The sequence below is a fragment of the Uloborus diversus genome, chromosome 2, assembly GCF_026930045.1.
Source record: "Uloborus diversus isolate 005 chromosome 2, Udiv.v.3.1, whole genome shotgun sequence".
NCBI classification, from domain to species: Eukaryota; Metazoa; Arthropoda; class Arachnida; order Araneae; family Uloboridae; genus Uloborus; species Uloborus diversus.
This window is the reverse complement of record NC_072732.1, coordinates 186,731,672-186,737,695: the sequence shown is the minus strand read 5'-3', so window position 1 is coordinate 186,737,695 and position 6,024 is coordinate 186,731,672. Positions and strand designations below refer to the sequence as shown.

Genomic DNA, 6,024 nt, shown 5'->3' with positions numbered 1-6,024 from the left:
ACAAACTTGCAATTTCACCCCCCCCCCCCTTCAATACCGTATTCAAGGGATGTTTTTTTTTAGAGTTCAAACACCCTCCGAAATTTTTCAAAAGCATTCTAAAAAGTGCTTTTTTTCTCATATTTTGAATGCTGGAAAAAATATATTATTACTGTTTTATTTTTTCATTCTCCCCCTCCCCTCTATCTCATTTAAAAAATAAAAATTTTATTGATGAAAAAATATGCAAATTCAGTGTTTTATTTGCAGCATTTACATATTTATTCATTTTCCTATAAAACAAAACGTTTTACTTCAGGTTCAGAAACATTAAAACTACCTACTTGAACTTGAAAGCGCCAATTCTAAATTTCATACATTTTTCAGCACAAATAGGAGTACAATGTATTCTTTTGAGTTATCAAAAAGACATTGATTAATAAGGACAAGGAAATTATAGTGTACACATCAAATTTTTTTTCTTCATTAAATAGATCCGTCATCTTTTACATTTGTTGAAATTGTAACAAAATTCAATAGAATATGAATAAAATCAAAATTAATTGATCATCTAGATTTTATGAAAAATAAGTTTAATAACACTTTCCCCGAAACAGAAGTTTGGTTACGCCTATCCCCCCCCCTCCTCTGTCTCTCTCTCTCTTTCTTTTTGTAGGAGTTCCTGTTGTTGGTCCCCCCCCCCCCCCAACTTTTTTTTTTTTTTTTTTTTTTTTCCTTTTTTAAATAATTTCGATTTTTAAAAATGTGTTCTGTTCTTTTTTTCTGTACAGTAAGAAAGAATTATTTTGGAAAAACATTCAACTCAGCACTCTGGGGTGAGCACGCATCCCCCCTTTCCCCCGTTGCGCAACTGCAGGGATTTCTTTGTTCACTCGCGAAAACGAAAGCAAAAACCGAATCAAAAGTCCAATTTCAAACTGTAAATAGGATTCGGAAAAAAACGGAATTCGAGAAAAAATCAGGAAAATCACTGGACTTTTTTTTCCAAGCAATGATGGGCTGCTGTTTCTGTATTTAGTTTGGTTGCGTTCGACGAGCTCGACCGGGAGCGACCGGTTAGTTAATCACGTGACAGCTAATGATTACGTGCTCCATTCCACCAATCAACAGCTTTAAATGGTAACCGATAGATGATAGAACACTGCGGTTTGTAACCGGTCGACCGGGGAGGTTCGTCGAACGCAACCTTTGTGTTCCCCAGGACTCCCCCCTCCCATCAAGAGCAGTAGCGCATGCCCCTAAATACTACGACGATCTTCCCCAAAGAACGAGAGCCCTTCAAAAAAAAAAAGTGAGATGCCCGTAGAACATCCCTCTCCCTTCCTAAAAAATTTAGATCACAGTCTTCTCAAAGGTCCCCTCCCCCCTTGGGGGAACCCCTGTGTTTCCTGTTAAATATTGCACTAAATTCAGCGACTCATCTAAACGGTGGAAGGGGGAGGGGAATGGGGAAAGGTTGGAATGGAAGGATGGAAATTGTAAAATGAAATGTTCGTTTCGACTGAGAACTAACCTAAACGAAATGCTTAAACTTGTTGGCTGTTTTCGGTGGGGGAATGTTCTGCCATAATTTTGAAACTTGTCTTAAAACGCAAATTTAGGCTGACTTTGGGAAAGAAGCTCGAGCCTTTATTGAAAAATCTTGTTTTAATTTCTGCAAAGCGATAAATATAATTTCCACAATACTGTTTTTGCCGTTTCAAGATGAAGAAATTGCCAAAAGTGGGGATTGTCCTCACAAATGGGGACATTTAATGACTGGAGTGGAGGTTTCGCTCTTGGAGAAATGTGTTTATTTATTAATTGCTATATATTTTCATCTTGAGTGGCAACACTATCATTAAAATTATTATGATGTTAACGGCCATGTTGTGTATTTGTGGGAATTTTTTTTAAATTTTTAACCAATACTTTGAGTTACACATATATTTTTTGTGGTTCTACAATGCGGTGTGAATATGATGTTAATAATTGAAAAGTATTAGTATTTTGAGATTCTTGCTGTATGTTACTCTCATTTTCTACACTATATACCTTACCGAGGTTTATCAAAACAACTGGTTCACGACAGCATGGTGGTGACTTGGTTAAAATAAATAGGTTGTGTGAATACAGCTCTGTTTTTCAATGTCGTTGTATTCGTAGTGCTCTTTGTTTGATTTTTGCGCTTTTTTACAAATGGTAAGTGTTTTAATCATGTTCTCTTTTCGAAATAAGTAATGTTGGATTGTATTTATATTTGCATATGAAATTTAGGCGCCTGATGCAATGTCTTACATTTACTATGTCGAGCTAATATTTTAACCATCTATGGCACAATATGAAATAAATATGGTTCTTATACGAATTTTTTTTTCAGAATATCTATTATATTTCAAATTATTATTGTCAGAATCTGTTTTTAAATGTACTCTCATTGCAATGCTAAGTGACAGCGCTAAAATACTTCTTATAGATACAGTTCGGTTTTCAAAGTTAGTCTTTCGGTTTGATAACAAAAACACATTACAAACTGAGTTAGTCTGTTCTGCCTTTGTTGCTCTGGTAACTAGGGCACATAATGAATGCAACCTGTTGAAATGTATAAATTTCATTTTAAAACTCCCTTTTATGTTTTTAATGTGATTTATTCTTCAGTGATAAACCTTGACAGATGGCGAAAATATTTCTGCTGGTTTTATATTTGATAACATATTAGAAGATATTATAATTTTTCAAAGATTTATTATAATAAATTTAAATGCAATCTATTTCTGGCATGTACTATGTGAAATTTTATGTATTCAATCGTGTTTTTATTTTTGAAGCATGTTTTCTTTAACCTGATTGCTATATAAGCCGAGTTGCAAAGTAAGGTTTTGTTAATGTAAAAACTTTAAGTACATTTTACGTTAAGCAATTTAACGTTTAAGTAAGGTTTGTTTCATACTATCAAAGAGTACCGTATACTCCTGATCATCTGCAGAATAGGCTGGCATGGTAATCGTGGATAAGTGAAAACCGCTGATAATCCGAATAACAGTTAAAAAACGATACTACTGTTTACAATAGCTAAAAAATATGAATAACACTCACACATACATTTAAATTTTTGCTAAAAACATTGCTACATTCCATCTACTAACATTGAATGTAAAAAATATACATATGTAAAAGCTAAAAACAGACAATAACACAATCAAAAGTTTAAAAACATTTAATGACCATTAAAAAAATAGTGAAAAAACCCACGGATAATCCAAGCCATGCGTAAACCGACCGCCGATAATCGGGAGTTAACTGTATTAAAAGACAGAATTCAGGCTGATGCAGGAGTAATGCTGTATTTCGGTTAGCGCTTAAACACGATAGTTTCAGTTTCCCATTCTTTTGTAAAACAAATACAGGAGTTAATGAAAAGCACTGCACTGACTAACTTCATATTTCATACTGTTTCTCTGAGGCAACGATGTAGTCTATTCTAGTCAGGAAAAAAATACTGTCGTGTCGGCCCCGCTTAGTGGAATATCATTGGTTCCAAGAAATTTTATTTAATTAAGCAGGGAAATTGTATATCTTAATATATAAAAATCTCCTGTGCAGACGTTTGTCACCTAAGGCTTTTAAGCGGCTGGACCAATTTTTAAGTTGTGTCGAGCACGGTTTATTTTATAGAAGCACGATGGATCGAATCGGAGACATTTTTGTTAATTTAAACATTGGATGGGTATATCTCCCAAATGATTAATGTTTATTTTAACTTATTGTTGAGCAAGAACTGAAATAAATATTTAACCCGATGCTAAAGGGACAATAAGAAAGCCAGCTCTGCTTTTTGTAGTAGAATTTCCTACTGTGATATGTCAATTGAGAATAGATAAAACGTATTTTTGTTTCTTGGCTCAAATCCATCTCAGTTTTGGCACCAATGTTAAGAACCTGAATCAGTACATTATTAAAGGAAAAGATGATGGAATTTAAAGACAAAACAAATTTTATTTTCATCCATGGGTTACAACAGGATAGTTCTGTACACAAAAGATCAGCGCAGTGGAAGATCTTTATCTTTGGAAAGCACAAATTAGGCAATATATGAAGTTTTAAAAGTTTTCATTCGAAAGATCAGACCTCTAATCCGTCAGAGTTGGCTTTGCTCACTCATCAGCTGGATTACAGTAACGTGGTGGCTTGGCGACTGTGGCTATAAACAATAGAGTTGCGTGATCATTTGTTTACATTTTAAAGCTACTGTTAATGTAATTTATTGTATTTTTTGTTTTTTTTTAGCGAAATATATCGAATTGCAAAGAATTGTTTTTCGTTTTTAAAGAGTGTTTCGTCACTTTGATTGTAGAATGTGTTGATTTTACATTGTGGGGAGGGGGGGCGGAATGATTTCCGCTTATTCAGAGAATTGGTTTTACCTTTATCATTTTTTTAAACGATATCCTTTCGATTGTTTTATTCTTTTTTGTTTATTTGGCAAAATGTTTCAAATTGCAAAGAATTGTTTTTCGTTTTTAAAGTGTTTGAAAAATTCCGTAGTAGTGGATTGCTTTATTGGTCTCTTGGAAACATATTTTTGACTCCCCCCCCTCGTCTACCGTGTTTTAAATTTAATATTTATTATCATTTAAAATGTGTATATTTCTTTGAGTCATTTAAGTTAATTGTCAACCTGCATTATCTTTTTTTTTTTTTTGGTAATGGCAAAGGCAAAAGAAATTTGGTAGAACATACAAATGTTTGTATGGTAAAAATATTTTTGTACCTCAGAGCCAGAAGAACGTAAGTCACATTATGATAATTTTTAGAGACGTACTGAGTAGCACTTTGGCCGAGTACCGAGTTACCGAGTAACTCAGCCTTTCACTACTCGGCCAAGTATCCCAGTACCAATTATGTTGAAAGAAGGACCACCGACACACACCGATGAATTTTGAACTTTTTGAAATAGTAGTATAGACCTCCTTGTCCATATAATAGTTTTTAAACTAAATTCCTGCTGAAATTTAACTACAAAATTTTGCAAAAATAATGTTTTTCAAATTAAAAATGAATAAATAAAAGGTATGACTTATCAAGTTGGAATTAAAACAAATTATACAAATTTATTCATTATAGGTCTTAAACATAAATAATTTTTAAAAGCAAAAAAACAAATGTGCAGGAACACTGCAGACACGTTTTTCTGTGTTACAAGGATCGTCTTCTCAGTGCATAGCATGTGAACTAAAGAATGTAAAGGCATACGACAAAAAATTCGACTTTTGCCGGATGCCTTTAAATCAACCAGCTCACATTTTGTGCATTGAAAAAGAAATTCCTCATAACGCCAAAACACGTGTCTGCAGTGATCCTGCACTGTGCTTCTAACGTTGTTTTATTTCCTTTTATTTTTAAAGCTAAGGTATTTTTATATATCTTATAACTAATTTTAGTTTGTAGCAAAAATTCCATATTTGCACAATTTTTAACAAAAAAGTTTTATTAACTTTCGAGACATTCGAACCAAGATTTATTCCATTGAAGTATTTCAAACTTTTTTTATCCTCAAAATTTAAATTTGAATTGTAAATGGTTGCAGAAAATTATATATACTTGAGCTTTTTTGTAAATTTTAATATATTTAATTTTTTGCAACTACTCGGTATTGGCCGAGTATCTGATCAAAATTTGGCCGAGTACCGAGTACTCGGTACATCTCTAATAATTTTACAGCAGAGAGGAAAAACTTTTCCAGTCCATCCAAAGGATGGGACTCACACTCTTTAAACCCTGGTAAAAAATTGGAAAGGATCTTTTTTTAAGAATTTCGTTCGCATGGCTGGATGCGAAGTAGGCCTCTACATACAATGCACTAATAAACAAAATCTCATTTTTTGGACTTATGTCCCAATGACTCTGAGGTACAGATTTGGGAAAGCTGATTATATTATTTGATTATACGGGGAAATTATTCAATTAAGCGGGAATCTTTAAAACTTAACTTTAAAATATATGTCTATGGGGAAATTTTCTGCTCAGAAAGGTTTTATTCGTATA

At 33.2% G+C, this 6,024-nt stretch overlaps 1 protein-coding gene across 2 annotated transcripts in view; it reads left to right on the top strand.

Annotated features, from left to right (window-relative positions):
- The first annotated feature begins 1,873 nt into the window (after positions 1 to 1,873).
- Positions 1,874 to 6,024, top strand: part of LOC129217566 (vasculin-like) — a 41,417-nt gene continuing 37,266 nt past the window's right edge. The window contains exon 1 of one of the 2 annotated variants that reach the window (XM_054851890.1): positions 1,874 to 2,181. The gene's annotated coding sequence lies outside the window, so the exon portion shown is untranslated. The remainder of the gene's footprint in view (positions 2,182 to 6,024) is intronic. The other variant, XM_054851889.1, reaches the window with a different exon arrangement.